At 35.3% G+C, this 16,247-nt stretch overlaps 1 pseudogene across 1 annotated transcript; it reads left to right on the top strand.

Annotated features, from left to right (window-relative positions):
* Positions 1-8,437: 8,437 nt before the first annotated feature.
* LOC147403163 (uncharacterized) lies at positions 8,438-11,811 on the top strand (annotated as a pseudogene). Its single transcript, XR_015177428.1, has 4 exons — positions 8,438-8,848; positions 9,294-10,759; positions 11,320-11,374; positions 11,481-11,811. The product of XR_015177428.1 is annotated as an uncharacterized LOC147403163 (transcript).
* The last annotated feature ends 4,436 nt before the right edge of the window (positions 11,812-16,247 follow it).

Here is a 16,247-nt window from a genome sequence, read left to right as displayed (position 1 = left end):
TAAAAATGACTTTGATTATATTAAATTTAAATATTAAGTGGGGGCATTTTTGAAATCCAAGGTTTTGGTGTCGAACCAGCTCTTCTCTGCCTTCTCTCAGTACAATAGTAAAGATATCTAATATCCTAAACACCACTTTAAACTTGATCATTATTAACTCATCATGTCAACCAATAAAACCAACTAATTCAATCTTAATTGGTGAATATTTGAATTTTCCTTACATTTATGATTGAAGGCAACCCCTAAAAATGGTGGTTTGACTCTTTATGTCGTACTGTGCTGCACATGTTCTTTGTTGATGCAAACGATCAAATAGATGGACAGCCTCTTGCGTAGGTCACAGTCACACGCTGCAAGTACTGAGGTAGTGTTTGGGCATGTTTTCGGGAAGCGCTTAAGGATTAGAAATTACTAATTTCTAAAGACAAGGCACAACAACTGTATAAAAGCTGAAATGGGCAGAAGGGAAAAGCTATCCACACTAACATTTGAGAGAAGTTATATCTAATGACCAAAATACCCTCTAGATTGCCTTTTAACTAATGACCAAACTATCAAAACTTTTCGAGTCGTGATGAATGCATGCCATCTGTGCCCTTCCCATGTCAACTGTGTACCCAATCGCGTACCAAGACCGCGTGCATTTATCATTGTTCAAACTTTTAATATAAGTATAAAAAATATCCAAAGAAGCTGTTTCTCAAAAATCACCACTTGGACACTCTCATGAAACTTATAATTGGAAGTGTTTCTGAGCAGAATCTAATGTTAGGACTTTCAATGTGGGAACCAAACCCAAAGTTATTCAGGTTTGGGTCCCATCTTTTTGGAGCCCAGTTAATTAGTAATGGTAACAGACAGGGTACCCTGAGTATTCAGGTTTTCTATTAATTTCCAAGACTTGATTTAGCTGAATCTGGGTTTGGGTCCCATCTTTCATACCCCAATTATAAATTGGATCGACAATTTGTGATGGGCACTTACATTCAATCAATTGTCTGCCCCATCAACACGCAAGAGTATTGGATTCTTATTATTGTTTTTACGTTTTCGAGTAGGAGTCCAAATCCGCTATTTACGTTTTCGAGTAGGAGTCCAAATCCGCTATTTACGTGCAAAAGACTTTGCTAAGCTTATGAATCAATAATATGCTTAATCCATGTTGTCACGCAATTTTCTCTCCGTCTAATCAATCAGACTCCATCGAATCCCTATTTATTAAAAATGGTCCCGTCGTGTAACATATATAATGGACTCCTAGCATTACCATAAGCATATATCCCTTAGTGAGGATATTGGAACTTTACCAGAATGATTGAATATTTTGCTAAAATTATTGGCTTAATCATGTTCTCAAAACACAAAAAAACAAGTCATATACCCATTTTAGTATTTATTTATTTTTACGGAAATAAGCGTGGAAATAGAGAAAATGGAGTTGGATCAAGACTTAGCTCAAATGGTACAATTTAGGAGAAAAGGACTTACTGATAAGAAGGACGATGAATCCCTCTACTTGCAAAATGCAAGTTACAAGGGTGATCAACACAAGAATAAAAGAAAATCATCTCATATGTTCAATGATTTGGAAAGGTCATCTAATCCCACATTTTGCGAGCTAGCAAGACAGTAACCCATCAATTGGACTCATACACTGACCAAGGGATGCACGCAATCTTGCATTCCAAGGAAGAGAAACTATTAAATTGCTACATGTCATCATTATATTAGTGACACATTCAAATTAGTATGTGCAATAACCAGAGATCCTATATTTAAACTAGATAAAGAAAAATAAAAATATACAACTTTTAAAATTCTGTCGATTTACTTACTAACTTGATCATTGGAATGTATTCAACAAGAACCATTGAGAGTCGATTTACCTTTATATATATATTTCAACTTGAAATAAAACTTTTTTATTAAGTATTTTGAAAATATCTTCAATCCAAGGCTTACAATAAGGTTAAAAAAATGTAAAATCACGATGACCAATCTTTTCTGGTAAATAAATAAATAAATAATGAATATTAGACAATTTTAATAAATATTTTTTAAAAAACATGTTGGGACCAATAATTTTGACCTCATCTACGACCGTTTTGATAATCTCCCCAAAAAATGAAACAGAAAACATGTGGGGTCCATTGAAATGATATTGATATTTATGTCCGAATTCATACTTAGAAGTTAGAACAGAAAGGTGTGAATACGGTTATAGTTCAACGTTTTCCTTTTTAATAAAAAATAAATAAAGAAGATTTGTGCATATCACGTTCACGCCATGTGAAACGAGAAAAACTTCTTAGACTTCTATCGTTTAACCATTTGAACATGGGTGTGTCATATTATATTAAATTTATTAAAAAATTAAAAATATATATATTTTATAGTATTTTCAAATTAATTTGTTTATTTTTCTAAAAAAAAGAAACATTAAAGTTAATGCATATATAACCAGATTTCTAACCTGACTTGATGTTTTCCAAGTTGCTTTGTCCAAGTCGCCGAGTTGACTAAGTTAGTTGGTTAAATCAAGTTTTGGGTCATCAACTCAAAATCCGATCCATTCAACTTGATTCTTGGCTGAGTTTGGAGTTGACTTGACGAGTTTTTAAGGGTGTACAAGATACCTGTTAACCACCTGAAACCCAACCCGAAAAATATGCCCGGAAGAGCCCGAAAATACTCAGGCCAAACTGGCTTGGTTCGGTTTAGTTACATTTTTTATGACCTAGAACCAACTCAAACTTGTAACCAACCTGCAAAATATCTGTTACCTATAAAATATTTAGATTTTTAAGTTAAAAATATTTAGAGATATCTTATATAATTTACATATACTCTAATTTTTTTTTAAAAATTTTCTAATGTAGTAAGATTTATATAATTATAAATTTGAACTTTAGTTTAGAGTTAAACTTTAAACTTTAAAGTTAAACTAACCTATATATAAAATTTGGGTTATGGGCATACCTTTTTGATATTTACCCGTACTCGAAAAATTAATGGATTGGTTCCAGTTTCATGTATACTCGACTCATACTTGAAAAATCAGGTCGGGTTCGATTCTAGGTACCTGAATGTACACCCCTACAAGTTTTCAAATATGGTTTGTGTGATGCATCGATCACATTTCTTGTTCAATTGATTTTCAGAGTTTTATGGAATTTAATTATCCTTTTTTCTAATAGTTAATTGGGATTTTTTTTTTTTCCTTTCAAAGATGATCCTTTGATAAGATTGAACATCAACTTAATTGATTATTTCTAATAATTAGATATGAATGTATTCACTGTAAATCATACTTATGGGTAAAAAACATCAAAACTTGTAGTCTTTATGAAATTTGCTCAGTATCAATAACATCTAATTGGATTTTTAATGGCCCATCAATGGGCAAAGTGGCCAGCTTGTCAAATTGATTAAAGTCTATGAGCGTTGAAATCACAATTTGGTTTTAGAACCTACCACGTAAAATTTAGTGCTGTCAATGGGCTAGGCGGTAAAAAGCCCAACGCTAATTAGGCTTCATTATCCTAATCCAAGCCTGGCCCATCAGGCCAACAAAAATACATACTTTCCAAACTTGGTCCGGACAATTATTCGGACCTATTTACCGGTCGGACCTAATCTCTAATATAGTTTTCTTGTATATTATTAATTAACAACATTATAATATAAGCTATTTGTCTGGGCTTCCATGCGGGCCAACCTCCTAAACTCTGTGTACTATCCGAATTCCTAAATAAAATGAGCCTAGTAACACTTTCAAAGCCTAATCTATGATTGGATGGGCCAAAACCAAGCCCACGTACAGCCCTTCTTTCATTTTCTTGTGAGGATCATGTTACTTCTTTGTTTTGGGCTTATTTGATCAGCCCACTGTCTGGCATGAAACGTCTGTGCCTTCACGTTCAGAAGTATATTAAGTTTCCAATTTAGATCGAATATGTGGCACCTTGTTATATGAATCAGACCTCACCACAATATTAAAAAAATTCTTGAACCAATTTTGTCCTCATTGATATTCGAGTACACATATTGTCAAAATCTTGTGCACCCTTTCGCGCTTTGTCTCTTTGATTTATGGTGATCGTTTGTTATATAAGATTACATAAGTATTGTTGACATTTATCTTACATTATTCTTAGAGTCCAAATTAAATTTGGGTCACCATTGCTGCCCAGCATTATTTTAAATCTTGTCCCATATAACTGATGAAATACATATTAAGAATCAGCATTTGACATAAAACATTGAGAACTCTTATCTATTTTGGTGTCTAATGTACTAAGATAAGTGTCCCCATGAGAATATTTCAATCTCTTTATATTTTATTCTCAAATGTGTTTTAGTTTATAATTAGATGCATTAAACCTAGACCTACTCACCTCTAATGATTTATTTTGAATTGAACTCTATAGAATAGATGAAGCTAAGAGAGGCTTAATTAATTTATGCCCAAATTTTGAGTACCCGATTCTAAGGGTGAGAAAGAGGGATATTGCTGACATCTTGAACTTGATTCCTCTAGAGAATCCTCCTTCGAAGGGGCTATGCTTCGTCATAAACACACAAAAGAAATTATTCAAATGTTGGAATCAAAGTTCGATACCTTTGACTCTTACCAAATATCGACATAGTTCTACCCTCCTCTTTTCCCTTTCCAAAACAAGACAAAATGTGACGATAGATGGCATTATCAAGTTTTTTAGAATTTATAATTTGAACGAGAAGTATTATTTGGTCTTGACCTGGTACTAACATGTGATAGTAGGACTGTGGCCTATGCGAGTTGGATGGATAGGAGGGTAAATCCAGGCTCAACCCAAGTAGCAAAACTCTCAATCCGACCATCGGGCTAAGCTCACGAACCCAAGTTCAACCTGAGCTTGATCTTCTAAAATCGGGTTGAGCTTTGGTTAGCCCTAGTTAGGGAATTTTGGTGTGTTTCGTCGGGTTGGGCTCATTGAATAACCTTAATTTCATTTTGATTAATAAATAAAATAGCGTACAACCTTCAATAAATCCATTATTGAAAAAATATTTAGACAAAACAAACTAAACCAAAGTTCACATTAATAATATCTAGCTATCCACAAGCCATGGCAATAAGATGGAATATAAAATAATAATAAAAAGCTAAATATAAAAAAATTTATAACTAATATAAAAATATTATATATTAGTATATAACATCGGGTTCAGGTTGAGATATTTTAACCCATGCTCAACTCATCTTTTACATAACTCAACCCAAGATTGCCCATCAATCGGGTTGAGTTCGGGTGTTGCAGCCCCATCAATCTTTTCTTTTTCTTGATAGCGAAGGAATCTTATTAATATGTAAAGTCTTATAGTGGACCACACCTACCAGACTTCTTTGATCAACTCCCCCACCCGAAAAAAAAATTAAAATAAAGGGGATGACTTTTCTAAATTTCTTCCCTTATCTTTGTAATGCCCATATATAGTAGAATTGATGATGTTGAATTTATACACAGGAGACTCCTTAAAGGATCAGATCACCCATTAATTCCCACAAAACAAAGACAAATGTTTGTTTGTTTTTACTTTTTATTTTTTTAACTCCAAATGTTTTAAGGATGATGCTGTCGTGGCGCTAGGATCATTGGCCCCAAGGCCATAAAGTGTAGCATGGAAAAAAATTGCACCTTTAGCTAGTACATGCTTAATTCGGTGAATCTACACACCAAATTTGGTCTGATTGATGATTCCAAATTGGTGGATTTTAGCATTTTTGTCAAGAATTTGAAACTCTAAAATTTTATATTTGATTCTCTTGGCAATGGCTAAAAAATATCAATCATGCTGATTTTGAGTGTTGGTTCATAGACAATTAATCCATCAAAAGTTTATGGGTTCAATTAGGGGTATCAATGTGGACCCCATAGACCTGAATTGTATGACCATTCCAGGCCTCTTAAAAATTACCAAAAGAGCCCATGAGCTCCTTGGCTCAATACCCACAAGGATTATATATGACATTTTCCTTGGCCATATACATACCAATACCATGCCTTTATTTCTTGGCAATGGCCCCTGTTGTCGGATTTTCACAAATTTGCATGGGGATTGATTTCCATGTCAATTTCTGGGGTCAGATCCATTTGATTCGGACAATTCTTTCACTCAAGTCTGATGTCAAAACGAGTTTAACTAGTGCATTGCACAAAAGCGTAAAAGTTACAGTTTATTGTAGTGGGGGCAAACTGTGGTTAGTTGTATAGTTGAAGAACTTGAAGATGAATGGTTTTAGGGAGAAATTCGGAGGTTTTTGGTTAGAAGTTGAAGAAAGGATATTTAGATCATTTCTAATTAATATATGAGAAGGCCCGGTGCGGGTGGGGGGATTGGGGAGAGGGGAGGGGAGGTGAGGGAGTGGGGACAAATGGGGCATGTAATTAGTTGAAAATATAGGGGTGTCTCAAAGTTCGATAGGGGCAATTGCCCCCACCAGCTCCTTACTAGCTCTGCCCCTGGTTGCAGTACAATGCAACCTTTCATTGATAGTCTTATCCTAAAGTTTTGTTCACGTTCCTTCATTCCACTTTATTCATAATTGAGTTCTCTTATTGAAAGTGAGTTCATATGTCCATCTTATTCCCATGTAAATTATATGCTTTATGATATTTTCCTAATTGGTTGTGAGGTTAAACTTATCCCATGACATAGTAATTACTTGAGACCATTCTTGAACAAGATCCATTTAAGGAAATTAGGTCTGATAAAGTCTAGAATCTTGAAGATTATAAAAGGGTATTGACACCCATAACATAACTTTGATAAAACTACTTTTCTTTCTCTTTTTCCGGGGATAATCTTTTGAGTCCCAACTTTATATTTCTTCTCTCTCTTTTCTTGTGTCGCTTTCGGCTGTGCCTAGTCAGGCAAGAGTGCTTTTGACGTATTAGAATGAAGGATGAAGGCAAGTTGAAGCGTCATATCGCCATGAAAGATAACTTTGTATACATGATTTCTATCTTGCTTATCCCTATTGTCTCTCTCAGAAAGAGATGTGGCATATGTTGCTCAACTCATCCACAGCTAGTTTACATGTGTGCGCTTCCACGTGGGTTGCTTGTCCCTTCCCACGTGATGTTTGTTTATTTACTTATTTTTTTTTTTTCCTAAACACGTTTCTATTATCACTAATGGTGGGGTGACATTGGATTTACTGCGATTCTTAACATTTCTGACGTGGAGGTGTGCATAAAACTGTAGACGCTGTTTCCTCGCAAGCACGACTCTTCTATTATATAGTATAGAAAATTTTAGACATGAGAAGTTTTTTGTTCATATAATAAAAGTTAATACAGGATTTCACAAAATCTGGATTGACTAATTACATAGTTCGTAAGGGCTTAGATCCATAGCTTAGTTGGTTTGGTACATTGCAAAGTAACTTTGAGGTCGTGAGCTCAAATCCAACTTACTCATCAAAAATTTCACAATTCATAATTTTGTAAAGGAAAATGTTGAACTGACTTCCTTGGACACTACGTTCAACACGACGTTGATGTGACAGTGTGCATTCTATGCACACTGTCACATCAACATCGTGTTGAACGTAGTGTCCAAGGAAGTCAGTTTAGAAGGACTCTTTTGTAAATTAGGGATGCCTTCAATAGACACAACTTCTGTTAAATCCCAGATTGAATTTAGGAAAATGCTGAACTGACTTCCTCGGACACTGTGTTGACGTGACAGTGGACAAAGAATCCTAACTTTTTCTCCCTTGTATCTCAAGGAAAAAATCTATGCTTCTCTTCCCACTGCCACGTGAGCATAGTATCCAACTAAGTCAGTTTAGAATGACCCTTTACTTTGAGCATTTTTTTGGACAACATCCTTCACGTTTTAGAGAATATTTGAGATATCCTTATATTTTCAAATTGATGACATACCTCTCTTGAACTCAATATTCTATGATAGACTAATCAAAATGAGTTGAATGCCCACATATTCAAAATCAGACATCTTCAACCTTCAAACATTAATGCAAGATGGAATTTTTTAGAGAGTAGAAATCAATGGAATTTCAAGTAGAAAATTTTAAGGTTTTCTACCCAGTGTCAAGAGTCAAGAGATGTTGAAAATAATGGATTGAAGACATTATTGAATATATTAAAAGGAATTTACCAATTCCTCAAAAAGACTAAGATGATTAGCTTGGGGACACATTTAATGGTTATTTTTTTGGCTAGAGGTTGAAGATGAGTGCATTTAAGTCATTTAGCATTAACGTATAAGAGAAGATTGAAGTCAAGGGGCATATCATCAGTTTCAAAACACATAGGGGTATCTCAAATATTCACCATGAAACATGATTACAACACAGTTAGTGAATATGCAAGTATATGCATGAGGTATTGTGGATCACCACCCTCCCATGTCCGGCTTCTTTGTATCTTTACCTTACGTTTTAAAAAATTGAGAGAAACATAAAGATTGGAGAAAAAGAAGAACTCTTGATTCTTTATATCGTTGAAACTGAGACAACCCCATCTTCTCCATGACAAAGTAACCACTTTTCTTAGTCATTCCAGCAAATTCACTTTGCCTTTTTCCCCCCCTTTTTATCTCCTCTCAGCTTTATCTTAGACTCTATTCTCCTCCCCTCCCCATCTCTCACACTACTTTTGATTCCTTCTTTGTGCAATGTTCTTAAACACCATCTTTGCAGAAATCACATAAAAAATACACTTGGGTCTCCTCCAAATACAGGGAAACACACCTCTTGCTTTAATGGCTAAAGGAGTTTCTATGTTCCTCTTTATTTTCTTCTTCCTTTGTATACTCATAGTCTGTTCTTCAGGTGAGTATATTTATCTTACTAAAACTTGAATCATTATATTTCACTTGCAGAACTTAAAGGAGGAGAGGGGCCGAAATAACCCATCTTTTGTTTTTTTTTTAATATTTGTTTTGGTCTCCAAGACCATTCAAATTATTATGGTAAATAGTGTACCAAACCTTGGGATTTTGGAGTAAACCTTATTGATGGAGACATGATTTTGTATTTGGGTCCCAAGAATCTGGGACTGAATAAATGAGAAAAATCATTCTTGGATACTAGATTCCTATTCTGTTAGAAGAATTTTTCAGACTACCCCAATTATTTCTGAGAAATTTCTCATGTACCCTTTATGAATTATTTTTAACTTATTCACTGCTTCATTACCAGTTATAATTTTTTTTGTTTGAAATGTTGGGTCATACTTGAATTCTTCTCATTTCCCCCCCTTTGTGCTCCCTTTCAGGAACTATGGTGGGTTTCTCCTTTGATGCAAGAAAAAAGAGTGCAACTTCACGTATAGAAACAATATCCTACCTTAAGAAAAACAAGGTTTCCCCTTCTCAAATAAGGGTCTTTGTTGCAGATCATAGTGTTTTGGATTCACTATCCAACACTGAAGTACCCACCTATGTCTACGTAAATGTAACACTAGTTGAGAATCTGAGAAAACCCAAAGTTTCGACAACTTCATGGCTCAAAATCCAACTTGTACCTTATCTCCCACACATAAACATCATAAGTATCATAGTTAGTATCAATGGTGTAAACTCGATCGCCGAAAAACAGTTACCTCTGTTGCTACCCACCTTGAATTCAATCCATTCATCACTCAAAAGCCTTGATCTCGACCGATCGGTGAAGGTCGCAGTAGCATTCTCACTTCCAATTCTACAAAACTTAAACAGAAACCATGCAAGAGAAGTGTATGGGATCATGGATTTCATTCGGAAATACGGGTCTTTTGTCATCTTAGAAACTGAAATTAATGGAGAATTGAGCATGGGTGATCACTTTGTAAATTGATGGTCAAAACAGCTACCTATGCATCTAATGTTGTTAATTACATTAATGTTCCTGTGGTTTTGAATGTCAAGAGCTCCACTGCTCCTAGTGCAGTAGAAATAGCAGAGTTCAGTGAGAAGATGATGAAAACTATCGAAACTCACGCTCATATCAAAGATAAGATTTCTGGGTTTTTTGTTGAAATCTCTCCAATGGAAGATTCTGAGAAGAAAGAGCTACAAAGGGAAGGGGAACAGATCTTCCATTCTTCCCACAGAGAACTTAACCATATCAGCAATCACATACATGACGGCACCATCAATCCACCACCACCAATCTTCCCCGCAACTCCCGTAACCAATCCGGTGACGACTCCTGTCATCATTCCTCCTGTAATTCCCACACCAACAATTGTTACTGTACCCTATACAAACCCTGTCATTGTAACTCCATTGAATCCAATTACGACACCTGTTCCAATTCCATCAACCACACCCATCATTCCACCGTCCATAAACCCTTTCAATCCACCACCCATCACATTTCCACCAACCCCGCCAATAACCAACCCGGTAACGACCTATCCATTTCCGCCACCTGGTGCCATTCCAGTCACTCCACCTTACACACCACCCATCACAAACCCAGTAACGCCTCCGGTGACAACTAATTCTCCATCAGTATTGGGGCAGACATGGTGTGTGGCAAAGACTGGAGCATTGGAGAGTGCACTTCAGACTGCATTGGATTATGCATGTGGGATTGGAGGTGCCGATTGTTCTACAATCCAACCGATAGGAAGCTGTTACAATCCAAATACCCTCCAAAATCATGCCTCGTATGCATTTAACAGCTATTATCAGAAGAATCCAGTGCCAACGAGTTGCGACTTTGGTGGAACTGCCACGATTGTTAACACCAATCCAAGTAAGAGCATAAGTTCTACAGATCATTAAATATACTTTCTTATATCCTATTAATGATGATTGATCTCTGCATGTTAATAGACTAGATTGCTAATAAGGGAAAATTTGCTATGGTTTGTAGAGCCTGACAGTACTGGTCAGGAATGAGTATTGTTCATCATTTAACACAGTGGAGACATCGGTTGAGCTCGGTGGTGAGCTCTCTGTGAGGTGGTGGGGTTGGGGATAGAGTTCTTGAAAGAAAAAATTCCCAAGGGTATTTTTGTAATTTCACCAGTATTATAAAAACACCCTGCTTATGCTAGTTTTCCTTGGGGTATATAAATATATATTTGGTGAAAGGGTGTAATCTGTAACTGTGAATTTTCTTTTCTAGTGGAATCGGTGTGATCCGTGGACGTACCTCAATCTTAAGAGAACCACGTAAAAATCTTTGTGTTTTATGTATGATTGCATCTTGCTTTTTTTTTTTTCCTTATTTATTGTTCTTAATCAATTTTCTCTACAAAATTGAGTCAATTTCTCAACTGTTTAACAACCGTATCCTTGAATTTATAACAGGTACGGGTTCTTGTGTTTATTTATCTTCGTCGTCGCCGCCATCAACAACAGCAAGGTATGCTTCACTTGTCAATTGTCATGGCTAATAGACTCTTCTACTTTTCTATATAACCATTCTTGTTAAGTAACTGATTATGGTTTTTAAAATTTATTCTTAGCAGCTCTAGTTCTAGTTCTAGTTCGAGTTCTAGTTCGCCACCGCCAGTGTCGAATACAAGCTACCCTGCTACTGCGACAACTATTTTTGGGTCTGAAGTGCCCCCTCCTAATACCAATAGTACCACATCAGTGTCCATTTCAGCTTGTTTGAAGCCAATGTTTCCCTCCATCGTACTAGCCGTGACTTTTGTCACTGGAAAACTCATTGTGTACATGTAAATTTTGAGTTTGACACACCAATGGAGTTCATGTATTGTACAGTGTATTTTACTTTACACCAATGGAAATAAACAACCCATGTTCTTAAAGATTTTGTACCAACACCAAATCCTATGCAAATATCCTCAAACCACCCTGCGCATGCGTGACACACCAATGTTTCCCTCTATTCTATCAGTTCCGGGAACCAGAACTATAAAAGAGAATCTCTTTAAACAGTTCTAGCTCTTGGTTACTATCAATTCCTATCGGTGTTGGTTCTCAATCAGTTTGGTTATGAAAGTCTAATCAGTTCCAATCAAAAATGACCTTGAACTGTCCAGTTGGTTCCAATTTCGGATCGGTTATGGTCAAATGGTTACCCATTGACATAAGCAGGGGGAAGGCTACCTCATAAAACATGTTTCTAATTCCGATTGAAACTCATATCGAAATGCTCATAAACACTTTTAACTTTCCACTGAAGCTAGAAGTGCTCCAAGTCGCTAATCAAAACGAAGGTAAACCCTTCTTGGTGAAGAAATAAAATGTCAATACTTGAAGCCAAACGTATTTACCTTTCTTTATGTGCACACAACTTAGGATCATAATTATTATTTTTGTTAATTAATCTTCAGATGTATTATAGAAAAGAGTCGTGATAATCTGACGCTCTTTTTTTCAGATGGCCCCTTATGCCCCCATCACAGAACTGTAGATCATTTGCCTCAAGATACACAAGAAAAAGATTTATGATTCTATAACTGCCAGGTCAATGAGTGTAGGGAGCATCTGAAAAAAAGGAGTGTCAGATTATCATTAGTCTATATAAGATGACCAATCAAGAATTTTGCTATTTCAATCATTGGGGCTACTTCATGCAAGTTATGTAAACCTTGCACCCTAGCTACACCAGTCATTCCTCACCTAGGCCAAGCCAAGGATATAACCATGACCAGGTCATCAAAATAGCCATGAAAGTATTAACCGGTCAACGGGTCAAGGATCAAATTTTTTTTCAAAGTAAAGCAACACCCAAAATGACACTTGGACTTGAGGTAGAGAAGAAAAATTAAACAGGAGAGGAAAATTGATTTTCACCTAAGTCTACGTGCCTTACCTTATTGTTGGTGAAAAGCTAGGTAGAGTTAAAAGAAGAGCTGCCCTAAACAAGCCGTTCTTGCTTTAATATATTTCTACAAGTCCATTCTTTTTCACTAAACTTTATTTTTTATTCTTCATTCAATCATCTCAATTCGCAATAAGGGATCATCTTAAGATCCATTATAATTTCTTTATGTATGTTTGACGATATGTTATAAAATTGAAAAAAGAAAAAAGGAAACTTTTCTATAGATAAAAAGGAACTTATTTAAGTTACATATATGACACAAAAAAATATAATTAATTAAAAAAGCATCTATGATTCCTATCCACTTTCAAGTCAAGATGTGCGATATGAGGTCCAGTCTTGAGGTCACTCCGGCACGACTAAATATATATATATATATATAATTAATTAATTAAAAAAACTAATAAGTTAAAAATCTTTTGGGAAATATGTGTGTTGCATAATGTGTATTATGTAGTAAAAGAAAAAGAAATTTATTGAAGGTTACTTATTTACATATTTGATCAATCTATGATAAAAGAAAGCTTAAATTTGACAAGGCATAAAATCCTTTGGAATCAACGAATAGATTATGTGTGGCTGTACAATTTTTGATAGAAAACAAAAATGGAAATGTATTGAATGTTACATGTGTTGGTTCAATGTATAAAATAAATAATATCAAAAAGATTAGCAACAAAATAATATAACAAGCTGTAAAATCTTATAAAATTAATGCATCATTATCCATGTGTGTTGTGGTTTATTAAAAAACAAAAAAGAAAAAAAGAAACTTATTAAATGTTTCATGTGTAGTTCAATATGTAAAACAAATAAAAGAAAATAGATTACTAAGAAAATGATTTGACAAGTTGTAAAATCTTATAAATTTAATGAATCATTATTGATATTTGTGTTGCATGACGTATAAAAAAGGAAAAAAAAAAAGAAACTTATTGAATGTTACATCTTTGGTACAATGTATAAAACAATCGACAATACTAAATCAACAAAAAAAAATATTTGAGAAGTTGTAAGACCTTTTGAAATTAATGTAATATATTTATTTCCTTAAAATTTCAACATTTTTTTTCTCTATATAAATCTCATCCCTAGGTTGAAACATTAAGCATTGTGTTATTACGGTCTTTGTTTATCTTTCATTGATACATTAGTCATTTCTTATTTTCTTTAGTTCAAGATGCATTTGCTTCCGTCCTTGCAAATTTTGATCATTGTTATTGGCATTTCATGCTTTGGTGGTGATAAGTTCGCTATCAATGCTTGATAGCAAAAGGTTGAAGTCAACTTTATGGGACTTCATCAGGTATTGACAGCAGCAAGGTAATGCATTTGGTTGTTGATAGATAGAAAATTTGTTTTTGATCGATGGAGCTTCAGAGCAGCCATTTGCTTTATCCTTCAAAATCCACCTTTTTTTTATGTAAGCTTCCAAAACCCACAACTCTTTGAGAGGAGAAAATCTAATACTCTTGGTAAAGACTTTCCGAGAGAATCCAAAACAATTTTGTTTCGAAATTCATGGTTAATGTTTCAGTCTGGTCTCGGCAAAAACTGGAATGTCTTAGCAGATACATTTCGAGATGGTACAAAACTTCAAATCATGATGAACTTGGGACTCGGGTTGCAAAGTTTCAAGAGAAACTCACTTGAGTAAATATGCCTTCCTAGCTTCTAAAGTACGACTAATCCAAGACAAAGGCAAAGCTGTCTGCAGTTTTCAACTTTAGTGTCTCAATTTCCCATTAAGATGTGGATACTTGATGATTTTATGAGCCTCCCCCATCACAATTAAATTGATTGAAATTTTGTAATATTTTGTCTGTTTTTTTTTTTCTTTTTTTTTTGGAGAGTGATATTTTGTCTGTTAGTGTAACCTTGGCCGAAACTTTCACCAATTCTCAGACATTGTGTTGCTTCTTCAGCCTCCCCCATCACAACTTATTCACTGCCTCATTACCAGTTATAATTTTTTTGTTTAAAATGTTGGGTCATACTTGAATTCTTCTCATTTCCCCCCCTTTGTGCTCCCTTTCAGTAACTACGGTGGTTTTCTCATTTGATGCAAGAAAAAATAGTGCAACTTCACCTATAGAAACACTATCCTACCTTAAGAAAAACAAGGTTTCCCCTTCTCAAATAAGGGTCTTTGTTGCAGATCATAGTGTTTTGGATTCGCTATCCAACACTGAAGTACCCATCTATGTCTACTTAAATGTAACACTAGTTGAGAATCTGAGAAAACCCAAAGTTTCAACAACTTCATGGCTCAAGACCCAACTTGTACCTTATCTCCCACACATAAACATCATAAATATCATAGTTAGTATCAATGGTGTAAACTAGATCGCCGAAAAACAGTTACTTCTGTTGCTACCCACCTTGAATTCAATCCATTCATCACTCAAAAGCCTTGATCTCAACCGCTCGGTGAAGGTCGCAATAGCATTCTCACTTCCAATTCTACAAAACTTAAACAGAAACCATGCAAGAGAAGTGTATGGGATCATGGATTTCATTCAGAAATACGGGTCCTTCGTCGTCTTAGAAACTGAAATTAATGGAGAATTGAGCATGGGTGAGCACTTTGTAAAATTGATGGTTGAAGCAGCTACATTTGCTGCTAATGTTCCTATGGTTTTGAATGTCAAGAGCTCCACTGCTCCTAGTGCAGTAGAAATAGCAGACTTCACTGAGAAGATGATAAAAAACTATCGAAACTCACGCTCATATCAAAGATAAGATTTCTGGGTTTTTTTGTTGAAATCTCTCCAATGGAAGATTCAGAGAAAGAGTTACAAAGGGAAGAGGAACAGATCTTCCTTTCCATTCTTCCCTCAGAGAACTTAACAATATCAGCAATCACATACATGATGACACCAACAATCTTCCCCGCAACTCCCGTAACCAATCCGGTGACGACACCTGTCATCATTCCTCCTGTAATTCCCACACAAACAATTTTTACTATACCCTCTACAAACCATTGTCATTGTAACGCCATCGAATTCAATTACGACACCTGTTCCAATTCCCATCCTACATAACAAACCCCCGGTATTGCCTTTTTATTACAAAAACTCCCTTTGTTACCCCAGCAAAACTTGGGAGCAGATCCTTTGTAGCGCATATCAACATTTGAGGGTGTGCCACATCATCAAGATGATATCCAATCGTTTAAATGTAAGAGTTTGGTGACCGTCCATTTTCAAACACTTAATTAAGGCCAAAAAAAAAACAAAAACAAAAAAATTTAAAATTTTTTTTTTTTTCTTCCAAATCTGGTCTAAACCATGAATCCAAGAGGACTGTCTTGTTTTTTTTCCCTTGAATGTGGTGTTCTATGGACTGTAGAACAAGAGCTACATGAGCCCCACCCGCTCCAGCTAACCTTTGAGGGGATTCACATCATGATGCGGTTAATTTGTTACTTAGCATA

The sequence above is a fragment of the Akebia trifoliata genome, chromosome 4, assembly GCF_017979445.1.
Source record: "Akebia trifoliata isolate Shusen 1 chromosome 4, ASM1797944v1, whole genome shotgun sequence".
NCBI classification, from domain to species: domain Eukaryota; kingdom Viridiplantae; phylum Streptophyta; class Magnoliopsida; order Ranunculales; family Lardizabalaceae; genus Akebia; species Akebia trifoliata.
The sequence above is the reverse complement of the archived record's forward strand: the minus strand, read 5'-3'. Positions and strand labels throughout refer to the sequence as shown.